Source organism: Pleuronectes platessa, chromosome 22 (genome assembly GCF_947347685.1).
Source record: "Pleuronectes platessa chromosome 22, fPlePla1.1, whole genome shotgun sequence".
Taxonomy (NCBI): Eukaryota; Metazoa; Chordata; class Actinopteri; order Pleuronectiformes; family Pleuronectidae; genus Pleuronectes; species Pleuronectes platessa.
Genome location: NC_070647.1, coordinates 9360369 through 9379505, shown reverse-complemented (window position 1 = coordinate 9379505; position 19137 = coordinate 9360369).

Genomic DNA, 19137 nt, shown 5'->3' with positions numbered 1-19137 from the left:
GGGATGCCTCCCCAACCGGGAGGACACCCCAGGGTAGACACAGAACTCACGGGAGGGATTTCAAAACCAATGTGGTGTGGGAAAGCCTTGGAATCTTCCCAGGAAGAGCAGGAGAGTGTGGCTGAGGAGTGGGGGGTCTGGAATACCCTATTGTACCCGATAAAGACGTTTTTAGACATGACCTCCAGAGGATGTCCAGAGAATTGGGTCCGGAGTTTGCATTTCACACATGAACACATGGATTCTCTGGTGAAACAACTGTAGAAATCTGAGTGAGGGGTGGTGCAGCATGTAGGAGGAAGGACGTAGTGTATTCACCCTGCTGCAGGGATCACATGTTTTCGTTTACAGCACATAGACACCGGCGTCGGGCCTTATCACCACAAGCTTTCTTGTGTTCTACCTGCCTGAGAGTTCACTGCATGTCTAAGACTCAACTTAAGAGTAGCGGAGGATTAATGGACGGATAAAGAATATCTGGTTTGCCTTGTCTCCCATGTGGTTTCATTTTGAGGGGACACATGACAAATGGCGTAGTTGCAAGGTTTGAGGCCTGACAGCGAGTTTTGTTGCTGCCTTGGGTCAATAAGGGAACTGGCACGAGCAGGTGGAGGTGCATTTCAGTTCAAAATGAAGGGATGAGGAGATGAAGCAAAGAGGAAGAGGCTAAGAGGCACAGAGGGTCAAAGATGACAAGGGTAGAGAACCTGCGGTGGATGAGAGGATGAAAGGAGACAAGACGACTTATCAGCGAATCAGAGAGAGAGAGAGAGAGAGGGTGACACTTTGGAATAAAAGTAGAGTTGCGCGTCGGTGGGTCCTGTTGAAGAGTAAAAGGAAAAGCTCTCCCTCGCACACACAGAGGCCTCTTTGTTCCTTTGTGAGTCATTCTAGAAAGGGCACAGCTGTAAACAGTCGAGATCAGTCCATTAGGCCCTGAGGTGCCGGAGCTCCAGTGTTGACTGTGTATCCGGAAAGAAACGGCAAGCTTGAGTCATCAATAAACAGAACAGTTAGATGAGCGAGTGAGTGTGTGTGTGATGGAGGGATAATAGGAGGCAGAGAGAGGAGGAGCGCAGGGTTTAGGGGGGATAATGGTGCGGAGTAGCACGGGGCAATGATCTCATGCCTCTCCCAGCAAACAAGGCCTTTTCCATGGGCTCCTATCGCTCCGTCACCCCTCCGCTGTCTCTCCAAATCCCTCCCTTTCTCTCCCGCACACTCTTTCTTGCGCTCTCTCGCTCCCGCTCCCTCTCTCTCTCGGCTCAGTGTTTGTACTGGAGAGAAATATTTTGCGGTGCCGGTGGTGCTGGTGATTTTTTTTCCACCCCTCTCTGTAAATGCCTCGATTTGAGGCGAGCGGGTGTCTCTCCCTCGGCAGGACTCGAGCACACAACGCGATCAAACCCGACCTTTAAGATATTCCTCCCTGCCTTTTAATTAGAAGACACCTCGCAAGAACTCCGGTCAAATTATCGGGGATCGTGGCCTAAATGCCAGGTCACTGATAGTGCTGCAAGGACAGACTGCGCGTAGCCGGGGGAAGCCGTGGCCCCGGTGACCTCAGCGGAGTCACATGGCCTTTTGTCCGGCTGACCTCTGACCCTGTTATGGCCACGGCACACGCCAGGGTCCCGCCCCTGCTCTTGTGATCGTGTTTGTTGCAACGTTAAAACCATGTGAGGACACAGAGACAGGCAGCCCCCACCCACCCACACACACACACAGCATGTGGAACTTCCACAGCTGGCCAATCGGCACGTGGCTTGACCTGCTCTATTGAGCTGTCAAGGGTCACAGGTTGCCTTCCAACAGATGGACTCTGGGGTTTGTGTGTGTGTGTGTGTGTGTGTGTGTGTGTGTGTGTGTGTGTGTGTGTGTGTCATGTGGGCAGGTGAGTATCAGTGAAACAAAGCTGTGGTGGGACACAAAGAGCTCACTCAGCACAAACATTGAAGACATGGTAAAGTGCAGGGTCACTGTGTGGCTCCGCAGGGACTGAGAATTTGACCTTGGTGCCAGAAATACAGAGAAATGTCTCACATGTTTTTCTTGCTTCACAGTGATAACACTTATCCAACACAGTCCGGCACACAATCGCAATTTAGCTCTTTTATCCCTCACTTTTTCCTACAAATTAAAAAGATATATAATGTGTTCAGAGTGAGGTTCAAATGTGTGTTTTACCTTTGGACACAACTCTTCTAGGCTCAAAGTCCGAGTTTTCATTAACTGATTCTGAATCTGATTCTGATTATGAAATCAAACAAAGGAGACAGGTGTGTGATTCAACATAGCCGGAGCATGTTGCATGTTGTGTGTGTGTGTGTGTGTGTGTGTGTGTGTGTGTGTGTGTGTGTGTGTGTGTGTCGTCAGACTCTTTGATCCTGAGATGTCTTTGTTCCAGTGAAAGCTCAGCAGAACCGCATCGCTGCTGTCTTCACTGGAAAAGAAGAATAACACGACAATAGAAGAAGCAGTTTTTGCTGCAGGGGGCGGATAGAGTACATGCATGTCTGTGTGCGTGTGTGTGTGGGTGGGTGTGTTTGTGCGCTGACCCCCCACTGTGTGCTAAACAGAGAGGATGGGGGTGGAGGTAAAGAGGCCCGTGGGTGGATGAGTGCCAGGCCTTTTCCTGCAGTTCTATAAGCTCCCCACTTGTCGGGTTCTGCTTGATAATCATTGGTGTGTGTGTGTGTGTTTGTGTGTGTGTTCGTGTCACAGGAACTGGCATGGCATCAGAGGAAACTGCCACCCCCTCCCCCCATTCTGAATGGTATTTGATAGAACAGGCCTGCACCAGACCACAGTCATATTCCAAACAAGATACCAGAATCCCATCAAAGAAAGATCAGTGTGTATGTGTGTGTGTGTGTGTGCCCATGTGTGTGTACCAATACTAAGTAGCTGAGAAAGAATGGTAAGACGAATGGGAAAGGAAGAAAAACTGCTTAATTACAGCGGAAGAAAAGGAGACAATGGTAATACAAGAAGGAAGAGATACAGAAGGAAAAGATCAAATCCGACATGGGAAACAAAAGAATGGTGAGAAACAGAATCAATCTAAGAGAATCGAGTGTGTCAGGCTAACCTCACATGTCAGTGTGTGTGTGTGTGTGTGTGAGGTTGTCCTGACACACTCACCACCTGCCACACATCACAGGGATGGAGGAATTCAGCGGTGGTATTCACATATGGCTCAGGAACCGACCAGATATACGAGGCTGTCTCTTAACTGTCGCGCTGATAAATCGCTGCTCTTCAAATGCACAGCTATGCCAAACCTGAACTGAAAACTCTTTTATCTTCCAGACAATATAGACAATATAGGATTTTATTTCTGTGGACACACAAACGACTAATTCCCATTAGAGCCAGACCAATATACCTCTGCCTGTTTGCATCGAGGTCAGCCGCTAAGTAAGACGGGAAAGAGAAATTGCATCGAAGAAATGCCTGAGATGTGTCTGAGGTATTTGTCTCCATCACAAAGAAAAAAAGGACAAGTTGGTCCTGATTAGGGCCTATCATGGTCACGATCATCTTATAAGATACTTTAAGAAAACCATGTTAAAAATGTTTGTTCATAATATATACATAATGGTAAAACAAGTAGGAATATCACTGATAGGATGAGCAATTTTCCCATCTGTCAGTAAGAAACAAGAAAACTTACCGAGGTCTTCTTGGTCGAAAGTTCTCTTTTTGGCTTTGGGAACAAAGCTCTTCTATCCACTGTTGATGGGAGCAAAAGCTGCAATGCACATATCTGCATCTGAGTAATGTTTCAAGATAAACTCGAGAAAATATGAACCCATCGTCTAAGGTTCACACAACTTTTAGTTTTTCCTGCAGACGATCTTTGGTTGGAAAATTAAACCTGTGACTCAGCTTGGGCCTCGTCCAACATTCCAGCCTGAACAGTATATGAGGATATACAATCCTGTGCTGGCAGAGCGCCCTGACAGCTACCGCGCCCTCCGGTTACACTGCAGCAGCGGTGGGATGAACCCATTAGCCTTTATCAGAATCAGGATCAGAAGAACTTCATTGATCCCCACAGGGACGTGGCTTTTTTACAGCTGCTCAACACAAAGCTAAGTAAATACGTGTGAAACTAATAATCACAATAAAATAAAACACAAATACTAGTGAATAAACAGTAATTACACCTGATTTTGACAAAGCTGGAAAACAAGGAATCCTTGTAATGTTGGCACAAATCCAGATGCAGCCACACTTTCTTTACAGCTACTGAACCTGATTAAATAAATCAGGCATATTAAGGGGACTAACATTTAGGATTGAATGCAAGTTGGTGCAGATCCAATTAAAAATCCAGATCTAGTGAGTTAAAATGTGATTAGATCGATGTGAAGGAGACAGGTGGACCTGAGCAGTGTTATGCAGTGAAGTATTTCTTCATGTAGACGATACTCCTCTATTCAATCTAGCTCTATAGTAAAAGCACTTTAATACTGCTGCACATGCAGGCAATATGGAAGCTGGGTCAACGTCACCATGACAAAGCCATTTTTCCGTAGCTAGCTACAGCGAGTCATCCATCAAAGATCGGAGGTTTTATCTACAATGCCAATATGCACAATTTTCTAAATAAATGCTTGACAAACCAAAATTGTTCACGATGGATACAAGATTCGTAGTGAAGCCGGCGTCCAGAGACAACATCCTACTGCTGCCACGAAAGGGTGAACAAAATGGAAGCAAATCGGGTAATATTAGGTTCTTCATGGGACATAACGCTGTTCTCAAATTTAAGACACGCATCAACCCCAATATCATTTTAAATGTCGGACTGTTAGCATTAGCTTATCAAGCAGTGCTTGCCTTGCTTCTGCTGACGGCATGCCATTGCTCCGCAGCAATGTTTCCCCATCATCACAGCATATCCATATGGTTGGCCTATATTCCAGCCTGCATCCTCTCACATATAGGGTCCCTGTGGGAATTCACTTCCAATGTAATCATAATGGTTGGATCCCCCCAACATACACACCACATCACCCCCCCTCCAAGCCTTTATTATTATTGTCACCTCGGAGGCCAGATTGGGCCCTGTTGGCCCTCAGACCTGACTGAGGCGTACATCCCCAGAGATCACACGGCTACAACTTGTACAATTCATTGTGGTGCATGCATTTTAAACACATGTGTGGCTGTTTGGTGGACCGGCCTGTACGTGTGAGCCAGCTGTCATCCATGCATGGCTTAAACAAACCTGATTTCACATGGCAGAAGTCCTCTCTTTGCAATTTGTGCTGCCCCTCCTGGGGAAAGCTCTTAGCCCGGACATGGGAGTGGCCCTGAGGGTGAATGCCCTGTAATTATACGACAATACCCAGGGGGCAGCACGGGGCTGGCCCATTAATGCCACAGCACTGATAGACTGTTGGTGATTGCCATCGAGGAGGGGTGGAGGTATTGGAGGAGGGGTGGCTGAGGTCAAACTCCAACACCTTCAGCTGAGAGATGCTGAGGTGGCATTTTCAGTGGAGCTAAACATGTTTATACGCCAGCTGTGCCTCATATGTTTGCTTTCTCATTTGTCATTTTGCTGCTGTGGATTAGCAGAGTGAAAAGTCCCACTCCCCCCTCATAATGAGGGCACAGGGCCACAGAGGCGGGCGATACCCTGCCTCTGTGGTAGCATTATTAAAATCAAACGGCAGAACCAGGCATAATCCATGCTAGTTTCTTCCCGACCAAGACCAAGACAAATACTTAGTAACAGTGTAAAATGAGTAATTACTCACCTGAGTAATACGGAGGATTTGTTGCAATGTCAGCTTCTATCAGATCGTTCAGAGTAACATTACACTTTCTTACTGAGAGACCATGATATTCTTTTCGATATGAGGAAAGGAATCATTTGCAATGGTTTATGTGATGTATAGTTCCTTCACTCTTCACTCTATGTAGACACACTTGTACCTTTACCTTTTTTATCCAATATTTCTCGTGATCCAAATCAAATATTTGTGTTCTCGACTTGAAGTTGCGTCGACCTTGTTCCAGGCTTAAAAGTCTTCTTATAAGGGTTTTATGAAACCTGAAAATAAATAGGAATTCATCTACAGACTGGTTCTAAAAGTGGGCGGTCACTATTTCGCTCTTTTTTGTCCTCCATTCTTTTTTATACGAGGTAGAAATTCAGCACTTTCCTACCGAACCACAATAACAACTACATGTCAGTTAAGGATGAATGGCTGTTCTGTAATAGAACATGCATGTGGGGACACACACACACAAACACACACACACACACACACACACACACACACACACGCACACACACACACACACACACACACACACACACACACTTATGCTCACTCACGCAGCTGGGCAACCTATTTCGAGGCTGATTCACAATTCATCTAGTTGTCAATCACAATCCACGACAGGCTGTCTCCTTCTGCTGCTGAAACAATACATCAAGACACAAAGAGCCAAACACTTGTTACCACGCTCACTGAGGATCCTGTCTCTCTGTCTCTTTCTCCCTCAGCCTTTCTTCATCCCTTCTTCTTCTTTATTCTTCCTCACATTTGTTTCTTTTCCTTTGCTTTCCACCCACCACCCTCCTTCTCTCCCCATCTCCCTCTCCCTGCGCTGTGTATTTTGTGGCTGCGGTGATTTTTCCATCCTTCAAGTCACTGAATGCCCTAATTCAAACGATGAGCATGTGTTTGAGAGTGTGCTTCTGTGTACATGAGTCACCCCTGCACACACACACACCACACACACACACACACACACACACACAAACACACACACACACACAAGCTCTGTGAGAAGCACATGTGAATGTTTAAACCATTGCGTTGTTTTTCTTTTACACCGCTGAGTACACATCATCCATTTTCAAACAACCAAAGCGATACAAATACACGTGTGCATCATTTGTGAGATGCAAAGTGTGTGAATGTAATTGGAGGGGCGGGTCTCTTGCTCACTGAGGGTGTTTGTGGTACAAGCACACACACACGCACGCACACACATGCACACACACACACACACACACACACACACACACACACACACACACACACACACACACACACACACACACACACACACAAATGTATTCACATACAAGGATTTCACTTGACAGTAGAATAAAGGCAACATCCCCCCTGAGGACCCTGAAAAAAGGCGGGAGAGATGCATGAGCAGCGGAGAGAGAGGAGGGTGGGGCAAAGCACGCGGTTGGAGTTAAAGGGGGGGGGGGGGGGGGGGGGTCAGGAGTCAGAGCAGATGGCAGACTGCCGTCCCCCCTCCCCCTCTACTCTTCCTCTCCTCACACCCCCAGAACCCCCTCACTCCTCCTCCCCGATGGCGGCTCAGCAGGTTATGGAGTATAGTGGCAATTAACGACAGAACAACAGGGGGGAGGAGGGCCCCCCCCAATGCACCCACCCGTCACCACCCAAGTGTGTGTCTGTCGCAGAGGACCACTCCATTAAGATGGGCTGGGTGTGAGGGGGGGGGGGTGGCTCCTTGGTTGGCTGCTCCATTAGTGATGCCAGAGACAGATGCAAAGAGGCTGCACACCTGTCAATCAACAATCTTAAATTATTAAAGGCAAAGAAACAAGCTCTATTATTCTAAGAGTGAAGAAACTATGCATCCCTGAAACCCTTGCAAAATGATTCCTTTCCACTGACTCCCAGCGCGCTTCTTCTTGAATATAGCCTTGTTCAATCAGTGATGCAACACACTGTAGTTTGTGTCTCATGTGTATCATAGCCGATCGTAGTCACCATGATTTTTGTGGTTGTGGTATACATTTCAATGGTAACAGCAAGCTCTTCCAATCAGCGACTTCACTATTACACCTGAGGATTGTGGGTAGTGTAGTCCCTCTTTACATTGCGAATGCAGATGCTATCATTTGGAATTGTTGCTTCCATAGGAGCATAAAACATTGTTCCACACCACTCCTAACAAGTCTCCCTCGGATGGTTAAAATATTGTGGCTGATAATCTAATTCTCCTTTTAGAAGAGGAATGAGATTCTCACCTGAGGAGCCTCACTGATGAGCTCTGTTCAGAGGCACAGGAGGTGAACTCCAACCAGAGAGTGATCAGCTCATTAAATATGAGCTTCCTCTGTGAAACGATGGGGCTCATGTAGAATCGCCCGGCTTCAAAACGACCAATAATAACCCAAGTACCTGAGCGGTCACTTGCAAAAGGGGTCTTCTCCACCTTGTGTCCCTCCCTCCCTTTTTTCTCCTTTTCATTTCATCCCCCCCCTTTGATTCTGTCCCTCCGCCTCTTCCCCCTCTCCTGCCTCTCCCCCTCCCAGTGGCACGGCCTGTCATGTAAAGCCTATGATTAGAATAATAGGACTAATTAAATCCATATCACTGAGGCTCTCAAGCACAGCAGTACATTTGTGTGTGTGTGTGTGTGTGTGTGCGTGTGTGTGTTTGCATGTGTGTGTGCCTGATCCTCTGCTACTGTTGCCTGCTGCTCGAACCAGGCTCCACATGTGACACTGGTGTTACTGTGGAAAGCCCTTTTTAAACATAAACAAACCATTATAAATGCTCAGCTGTTGAACAGGGTTCTTAGGCCTTTGCAAACAGGCAGCATGTATAGACTTTCCATTTAAGGCTGCCTCCGACAGTGAGAGACTCTTTAAAGAGCCAAGAGAGGGAACAGTACCACTGTGTATAAATAGAGGGAGCGGGAGAGAGAGAGAGAGAGCTGCTAAGGCCAGGAGAGAGAATAGTAATACTGTGTGTCAACAGAGATGGAGACGGAAAGTGAGACGGACCGAAGCTGAGACAGAATAAAGGCACAGTGTGTAGGGACGGGGACAGAGACTAAAGCTGCTTCCAGACTTGCACCGAACTCTGGACATATTCCTGATATTATCCGAAAGGGGCTGCATGTGAGATCGCAAACATCCAAGTCAGTTGCTCTGCACGTTTTTTTCCGAAATGTCCGGTAAATGCCTGATTGAGCCCATGTGAGAACACAGCAGGAAAATGTCAGGAAGATGCACAGCAAGTGAGTGGGCGTGTTGATGACATTTCTTACACGTGCTGGACAAAAGATGAGTAATAATCATAATAATACAAAATACAAATAGCTCAGGAGGAAAAGTGGTGTCATACACGAGTACATTAAAGTAAGGTACTTGTACTATGATCAAACAGCGTCTGAACCCCCCTACACTTCATTTTCCTGGTTTTTACGATCATTTAAAACGTATCTATGTCACGCAGTTCGCCGGATGTGCGGAGGTGAGAAACTAACCAGCCTCTTTCACAAGCTCTCTTTCTTTCACACGTCAGGCAACAACTTCTGACCCTTTCCGTGCACACAGCTGAGTGCATGCATGCCTTCAAGGAGAGACCAAAAGTCCCCATTTTGCACAATTCAGTGCACAGTGTCAACAAAGACACGCAAACGAGAGGGAAATAGTAGAGAAGCCGCAAGAAAAGGCTGTAACGGCGGCTTTGTGTACAAACAAGACCTTTAAACGTGGCATGACGTATGGCCTGGGGTTACATCCAGCACCCTGAACCTTTATGTGGCTGAGACAACAGAGTTTTCACAACAGAGGCTTGGTGACATAGATAAAATACTCAATTCAAGTTAAAGTATTTACATCCTTATTTTTGGGGAGCGGACACTCGTCCATCTTTATAAACAGTCTACTGCAGATTCAGCATTTCCAATTCAAATTTTACGGAAATAATTCTTAACAATTCTTGACAAAAAAGTGTATTTTTCATCCTGAATTCTATACACGTCCTGTAAGAGAACATCTAAAAACGATGTTTGTGTCAGTTAAGGGTCCTCAAAGGTTTGAGAACCCCTGCACTACAACAAACAACCGTTCCTTTCATGCAATCAATCAGATTCAATAATGCAACTTTGGAAAATATAATGTTATACGAACTCTGCCTGTATACCAGCCCTGAGTCCTTTGCTTGTGTTGATAGAACTTTCCGTTTGCTGGACCTCTGCATCATCTGGCCTTGAGCTGGAGTACTTCATTATTGTTGCACAACTTCTTTTTTCTCACGTAAATCATCTGAATGCGTCTTTCAGCGCTGACAGCGACGCAGACGACGAGCGACAGACGGGGGGGGCGACTGACTGAGCTGCAGGTTACAGAGGACTCTTTCTGTCCACAGAGAAAAGCTCGACTTTCCCTCGCTCTGGTCCTTGTTCCCTGTTCGGGAGCGTTTACGTTTTCTATTAGCCATGTGGTACTGACGGGGGCAGCTCAGGGGATCCCCTACCTGATATAACACACACACACACACACATGCACGCACACACACAGTGGGGTTCTGTCAGTGTTGCAGACTGTCTGTCTCCTTGTCGATCCAGCGGTGACTGTAACTAGGTGTAATGGCCAGCCTGTGGTTAGCAACTCTATGGGCCTATTCACAAGCCCTCCCCGCCACACACACACACACACACACACACACACACACACACAGTGTTTACAGCGGTGTATTTGGACGGAGCTGCTAATTGAAACATATTTCTTTTTCCATCCAAAGAGTAAAGGGCATCCCTATTTTCCCAGTGTGAAGGCGTGGTGAGTGTGTGTGTGTGTGTGTGTGTGTGTGTGTGTGTGTCTGTGTGTGTTCTTGTGGAATAACTCAACTGCAGGGTCCATTTTGGCTGGGAGCCAAAAGCATTACCATACAAATCCAAGTGGCGCTGCCCCCACATTCTCAGCCAAGTTATTTGGGGTATATTGCACTCAGTGACACACACACACACACACACACACACACACACCTGTGCCCACAGGTACAGATTCACAGGTACAGATTCACAGACACTATTCCATACATGGCCAGAAACTTAAAAATGTGTTATGGATTTTCTTTTTTTCTCAGAGCGAGTAAACATTTATGTACTGGCTCATAGTTATTCCCAGAGCTGTATGTGTAAGAGGCTTAGAGCTGTGAAGCATACTGTATATATCTGGCAGAGGCTTAGGAAACATCACATAACTTAAAGGAGAGAATATAGCTTGGATATATGTGAATATGTTAAAGAAATGAAAAAAAGCCTTCTTCCCTGGGTTTTTCAGAATCGTCTTGGAGTTTTGGAGAGACGCACAAGAAGGAGAATCTTCTGGTAACTGTCCAGGTTCTTTTTTCTCCCTCTGCAAAGTCCACCTGTCCCGTCTTTACCTTCATCATTCTCCCTCCGTCTCTCCGTCTCTCCGTTCTTCTTTCCAGGGCCTTGTCTTTGCTGTATTTGATAACCTTTCATCTGCCCTGATTTGGCCTTTGCTCGCAAGCCGTCTTAAATCAAGTGTTAAACATGAAAAGTTGAAAATAAATCACATAAATGTCTTCCTCTTCTGTTGGCTCAGGAGGATCAGAGGGTCGTCCACAAGTCGGCCTGGGGTTCGATCTCCGAAGGGCCCCAGGGTGAGATACTGATCCCTAAATTTCAGATGTGCCGTCACTGTCTTAACGACGTGTGATAGAATAAGGGCTGTGTGTGTGTGTGATTGAGATATGTACACTAAAGCTTTTTGAGTGATGGATAAGACTAGAAAAGAACTATACGAATATCATCCTCTTGACTTATTGACAATATGATATTACACAAGTCCCTATGTTATGTTGTTAAATCTATCTGGACGTCTTTGTCTTTACTAAACTGACAATATATCTGGTAGCAAATCAATGTTATTAATGTTTCATCCAGCTTTTCTCCATGAGGATGTGAGATACACAAACCGAATTGAGGACATGCAGACGCACGGCCATCTACCAACCAAAATTTGAAACCAAAACTAACCAGATCAAATAGAAATAATGTAATAAAGACATGTATCCTGGTTTGAACCATGTATCAACCTTATAGTGAAGCTGCAGAATTTAAAAAAGGACAGCGCACAGAGTGTCTAGTCACGTTTTACCTATTTGTTAAAAACATACTGAGCGTACAGATAAAGAGCAGAGGAGCAGACAGGGCTCTTCGTGGGTGAGGGGGGGGGGGGGGGGGGTTCTTTGGATAATTCATCGCAATGACAACTTGTCGCCAGTGGAATCCACAGTAGCAAAATATGAATTAAAGAAAACAACAGCTGCTCTTCTTTGTTGAGTGGTTAAACCAACTTTTAACAGCCCCTCCGACACCCCTCCAGACAATGGGCCGTTTACAGCTGCTCGCTCCTTCCACACCGAGTGGCAGCTTTACGATCTCCAGTGGCAGCAGCAGTCGGGACAGGGGCATCTGCTCGTGGGTATGTGTGTCACCATTGCTCGAGTTGCTGGAATATCTGAACATATCCAGCCGAGTGTCTCTGTGATCAAAGGTGCTTTGTTATCACGCCGCGGCTCAGTAACCCTATAGGATTACGGCCCTATTGGACTATTCGGCACCTCATGATGATTTATGTCGAGTGCCAACGTTCAGTGCCCAGGCAGGACGTGATGCATCATTTATTCGGTGAGGCGGACTGTAAGGAGGTCGGCGTCTTGGGGTATGTACCCTGTCACCGACATGTTCTTTCTTACTGAACATTAAAACCATCTTTCCCCTGCCTCAACCATCCCTTTAAACATTGATACACCTCTCCATTTCTTTGAGTCTCTGACCCCGAGAGAGGGATCCCTCACTTGAAACTCTCTCCGAGGTTTATCTGTTTTTCTATTATAAAGAAACACTAGAGTTCCCACAACAAACACTTTGAGCCACTATTTGACAATTTAAGAGACTACTTGAGCAAATATTGGAGCAATTATTTGAGAGACTATTTGAGTGACAGAAAACCCTCAAGCAGAATCGAACTCAAACGATTGAAGAGAAAAGAGAGAAAGAACAGGAATACTTGTGTAAATGTCCTATTGTAGCGCTGTGAGACTGGTTGTTATAATTAAAACAACAAAAACACTGATACTTCTATATTGGTATTAATGGTAGAAGTAATAGTAATAATAATTTCCCCTCACCCGAGTATAGGGCTGAGAACAGAGGATGTCGCACCTTGAACAGATTGTTAACCCCCATGAGCCAAACTGTGATATGTGAATGTGAGTTATACAAATAAAGTTTGATTTGATTTGAACCATATGTGGTAGAAAGTGAGAATTTTATGATCAGGATTATGTTTTTCATATATATATTTTTTTTCCTCATTGTCCATGAATCCACTTTGCTGCTCTGTTCTGTACATTGCCTGCCTGTCTAAAGTGGGAGAAGAAGAAGCTTCTCTGTTGAGTTTCTCCTCATCTAGAGGCTTTTTCTGTATGCGGAGCCCCCTGAGGCAAATTTCAGATTTGTTGATAAAATTTACACGACAAAAGAAAAAGAGAAAAAAAAGGAACTTCAGCATTCTAACGGAATCCACTATTGACGTTTATATCTAATGACAGGGTCACATGGCAAGGGTCGGCTGAACAACTGAAAACAACTGTAGTGCAATTAGTTTATAGGTTTCATAAAACTGTGTTTCAAAGATACAAATGCAAAATTGTACTTTTAGATCTTTTAATAATTAAAACAAAGTCTGGAACATTTAGAGTAGACCATTTCTTAGAAATAAGAAATGGCACTTTTACTTAAACTGAAACACAGGAGCATAGCCCACTTCACATTGTGTGACATTTAAATATGAATCATTAACTACCTAGTACAACCATCACTTATTATGGGCAGAACAGATTGTGCTACACTAGTTTTATTATTCTCCTTGAATTCACGCAGATTTTCATTATCGGTATCTAGCTGTCTGTACATGCTGTTTCAACTCTTGTTCCCACCGCGGTCATTTAAGGAGAAATGCAAATGACTCCCTCCGCCGACCTCCCTGACGACCGCAATCGCAGCCCTCCAGCTCTCCTCCGAAAAGCTGCTCTCGTCCCGACTCACCTCGAGAGCCCCGCTCGTTTAACGATGGCCGGGAGTTCTTTTCTGAGTAGATTTAAATGGATTAAAGAGAAAGTCAGGCATCGCAGGGCCGTTAGAGGGCCGCTCCAGGTCACTCTGGCGACATCTGTTTTCCAGTTCACCTTGCGTCCTGTCAGCTGGATCGGAGATTAGATTGAGATGGTGTGTGTGTGTGTGTGTGTGTGTGTTTGAGGGAGTTCTCCTCAGTGCTCTAGGGGGGTGGTGGGCGAGATAAGAGGAATATGAACGGTGATTTTAAGTAAGTAGGGTGAAAATTAAACCTTTTTTTTCTTCCCGTGAGGTTAAAGGAAGTCTGGATTTGTATGGAAATCAGCTGTGGGAGACGGTGTCCTATGATTGGAGGTCAGCACATATATGTCTAAGCTTTGATGGAAAGGTCATTTGAGGCCATCTCACAATGGGAGCTGTAAGGCAGCGGGTTTTCATTTCTTTTGAGGTGTCAAGTCTCATTTAAGGAGATTTTTCAAGAACGCTTTCTAAGCCGCACCAGCCGAGGAACGTTTGCTTCAGATCACACGTGGCGGGCGACAGTCAGAGAGATCGCTCTGTCCTTCACAGCCACAGAAGAGGAGCCGATCGTGGAGTGTGACGAGCACTGCCAACGTTTAGAGACCAAAAGGGCAAAAAGTTGAAGCTTCGGCAGTAAGAGAATAAGAAAGCGTCCTCCAAAGACAAATGGAAGCATCGGCTTTTCAGCGACATCATTTTTATACATCAAAGTGACAAAGACCTTTAGCAGCCACGTGAATTATGACTCACATCAGCAGCAAAGGAGGAAAAAGAGTGATGGAGTCTAAAGGAAGAAGGCGAATGGGTTAGGTGGTTGTATTGTGAGCCCCGCTCTTATCATCCTGCAAAATGAAACGCAGAAATTCTGTTGGCCTTGTTCAACTTCTTTAAGTCATTTTGCTGGAAGTGATCGCGTTTTTTCAATGGGCACATTTGCCTTAATTTTACTCATTTTATTAGATGGGGAGAGAATTGGGGAAGACCTTGACATATTGACCATATAACCTTACATAAGTCCCTATGCCTATGTCAACCAGGCACCTCCGGCACTTGAAGGACATGTTGGCCTCTGCTCTCGAGAGCCTGGCTCTGTTAGGGGGCGTTCCAGGCTAGCTGCTGAGCGTGCACATTTTATCCTACAAGAATAATTATTGACCTTTTGCCTTTATTTTACCAGATGGTGTGATGGCCTGACAGAAAATGGAGAGACAAGCACTAAATGGTCGGATGCCTGTCTGTCAAACGGGACCTAGGGTGTTCAACCTAACCATTCGGCTATCAGAACTGTGGTCTATTGTATAACAAGAAAGAAAATGGTAGATTAAAGGCAAATAAACAACAACAGTCAGAGGAAGATATTTATGATTATTTTGTATTCTTATGAAACAGTGCTGTAGTGGGTGACGTGGTGCTGCCTTGTCGTTGTGTTTGCAGACACACCCACGTAAACAGCCACGGCTCATCCACGTGTACAGAGCCCGCACAGGTTTATCCGCTCACACCCACACTCCACCCCTAGTGTTTACGAGAGTCCCTGTTTGTTTTGTTACATTGTTCGATTTCCTGCCACTAATTACCTGTGAGGACAACTGTTCCCTGGCACGTGGGCGGCTGCATGTGCAGGATCGACAAGGTTCGAGCTCAGGATATGGAACATTTGAGACCGACAGTTGACCCTGGAAACACTAGAAACTGGAAACACCATTCCACCATACCAGCCATTTTCTAGGCTCTATGGCTCTATGTATTCAATGATGTGTTGCTTTGAATCAAAGCTATAGAGCTAACAAGGACTGACTCGGAATGTGCATGTTACTGAATCAGGAGTTGTGTATGGCTGTTGGACATGTGACTGTCCCCTCTCTGTGAGACGTGACCCCTTTGTGTCCTGATTTAGAAAAATCCTAGAACCAACCCTGGGGGACTGGTCTCTAACGAGTGGGATTTGAATTTAAATGCAGTTTCGTAAGGGGACTGTTGGGCCTTGGTGGTTTTCCCTTCAATGAGTGCCTTTGTCATTGTGTATGTTTGTAATTAAACACAATGAGGTGTCGTGATATAAATACAATCTGAAATAAAAGAGACAAATGCTCAGAAAGCAGGAACGTTCCCTCTCTAGATTCATTGTTTTCTATGAAGGACCTCAGACTAGAGCTATGGTCACACTATTTTGATTTAGGATTTGTAACAGTTGTAACAGAAATGTGCAAGTCCAATCATTACACATTTTGACGTGTAGCACGGATTATCCAGACACGCCTTCCCCCATAGTGTCAGAAACATTCGGCGCCACAAATCAGCTTAAGTGATAAAGTCAATTCAAGGGGCCGTTGTGTTTGCTCTCATGAATGGTAAAGTCCCCCCTCCAGACAACAGGTCTCAAGGACGAGGAGACGAACACAGTGCAGGTTCATATACGTACATGCCGTGTCCGTGTCTCTCTACCTTTCTCTGCTGCAACAAAAGGAGCCATCTGTAGCCCTTGTCTTAGTTTGGGGATAAGCCGAAGCCAATCCCGCTCTCTCGGGACTGATCTGCGGTTGGGCCGGCGTCCTCGTAATCCTATTAGGAGCGGGTGATTTCTTCAGATCGAACCGGGGGTATGGAAGGCAGTTAAACCGAAGCTCTCGGACAAAGAGGCGCACAACAGTTTCACTCTATTAGGAGATAACTCGCTTTGGTGACAATCTGATGAGGCGAGGGAGGAGAGCTGGAGCTCGCTGTTGAATGGGACTGATTAACTGATGAACTATACAAGTCCCAGTGTGAAGTACTTTAAATGAAGAGTTTGGCTGCAGCTGCACTCATTTATATTTTTATAATAGAAATGGGTCATATGAGTTTCTAAAATGTCTGGAAAATTGTTTTGTTGAGTTTCCCTTTCGCATATGAAGAACACAGCAGGAGGTTGTACAGGTCAGAGGTGAGGAAGCAACATAGAACTTTCACCTGGACATTGTGTCTTTCAGCTCTCATCAACCTCATTTCCAGTGAATGAACTGGGATAAAAGACCGATACCTGTCTGGCACCATAAAGGCAAACAGACAAAGTTAACATGGTGCCTGAGCATTGAAGGTTTTCTGAGGAGCTGACAGGATTGTCATTGTTTGCAAGAACTTGAAATTCTCATCCTCAGATGCAGATAGAGACAAGAATTAGCAAAGGTCACATTATATGGCTTAATATTCTTCCCTTAAATTCAAGAAAAATAAATTGAAATCAGTAAAACTGTCAAACTCACAGAGATCCCTCCTCTTCCTCCTCAATCCTACTGATTATTTGTGTTAAGTGTTTAATACCTTAACCTCACCACTTTATTTTATTCCCCCCTCAGCGATGGGGCTGTTATTATTCCTCCTAACACCTGAAGCTAAAAAAACATTTCTTATGTTGTTGAATAACTTCTGGAAAGAGGCTTTCAAATGTTTTGGCACGTGATGAGAGTGAACGAGGCTGTTTTCTGAGAAAACAAAAGGCAGCAGCAGGAGTCCGACTTATCAGCTGCGGGTAAAGCAGCGTGCTTATGAGAAACGAGCGCTGAGGTGGCGTGTCCGTGCACGCGGGGTGAGCGCACGCACGTGCACACGTCTGTTATTATTTTGATCTGCCCCAGCCGTCACCTGATTCCTCTCATGTGTTTCTGTCACATGCTGCTCCTCACGCACTCTCTCTCTCGCTGTCTCTCACACACTCACACACAAACACACCCTGGGGCTACACCTGCTGACTGCAAGCAGGGAGGCCAATGAAAGAAGACGAGAAGATCATAACAGGGGAATCAATAACAAATAGTTTGAGCTGAGAGCAGGGTGGCTGTTCTGGGAACGGACTGGTGTGACCCTACTGAAGAACCACCACCACACATACACACACACACACACACACACATTCCCAGTAGCTTGCGTGATCATAACAGTATATTTTCACTTTTGAGTGGAAAATAAGATTTGAGGCACGGGTGACTGTGTGTAGTCGTACACTCTGCATGAGTGTTCCCATTTTCTTCTCTCCTCCTGTTCTCTCTGTACTGTGGCCGTCACAGTTATTACATTCAGTACGGCTCGGACCACCTGTGTCGTTCAAACACTTACAGCTCAGTCAGTGTCTTTTTTTTACAATGTCCAGTGTGTAGGAGATTTACAGGGAGATTGAATGTAATGTTTGTTATTTCTAATCAAATGTATTTCTAATTGCTTGCATTAGTAGAATCACCTATTGCTCAATGTAGTTGTGTTTATTTTACTTTAACATTAGTCCTTGAGTCCACTAGTTTCAACAGTAAAGGACAAAACAAAGCACTGGCCCTAAGGAGAAAAAAGAACATGTAACTCAGTCAGTTAAGGAAGTAGTGCTCGGTGACACACATTAGTAACATTAATAAGAGCTGTCACATTTTTATCTGCAGTTCACGAGCAGGTTGAGGTCACATACCAGAAGCATTACAGAACAGACGTCCCAGCACACGTATCAATTACAACTTTACAAGAACAGACAAGGCTGAAATCACTCGCATGTTTTTCCAGTTACATTCAGTTCTTTCCACAATCCGCTACTGGAAAAGCTCCAAGTTTTCACTGCAACTGAGTTGGTTGAATAGCACCTCCCATACGCATTTATATCTATATATTTACATTTATTTAAATATATGTACAAATGGAGTAAAAACATATATCCCATGTGTGTAAGAATTATATTAAAAACCTATTATTCCAACCCAAATAAAAATGTATGTTTATATATGAATAAAACACACTTTAATATTTGTTATGTATACATTTTTTACACGTAACGTGTATTTATTGTTTAGATATATACAAATTAAACACGCATGCAGAGTGCATATTCACATGTCACCTATGTTAATAAGTTGGTATTTTCTGCATATACAATGTATGCTTATGTTACATACATATATTCATATATATTCAACCCAAATTCCATCAATGTATGTTAATATTTTATACGTTAATATAAAAGAAAGACATTTACGATTCAAATTAATAAAAGAAAAGGATCAATATATATATATATATGAAAATAATGTATCACCTCATAGATAACACAAATGGCAACTGTACTCTGAATTTTGGGACATATACGTAATACTAAATTTTCTATTGTGCTGAAGTGGATTTCTGTAAAATCCCACTTGTTTTCCTTTTTTATGACAAGGTCAATCTCCAACTGCACTGGGG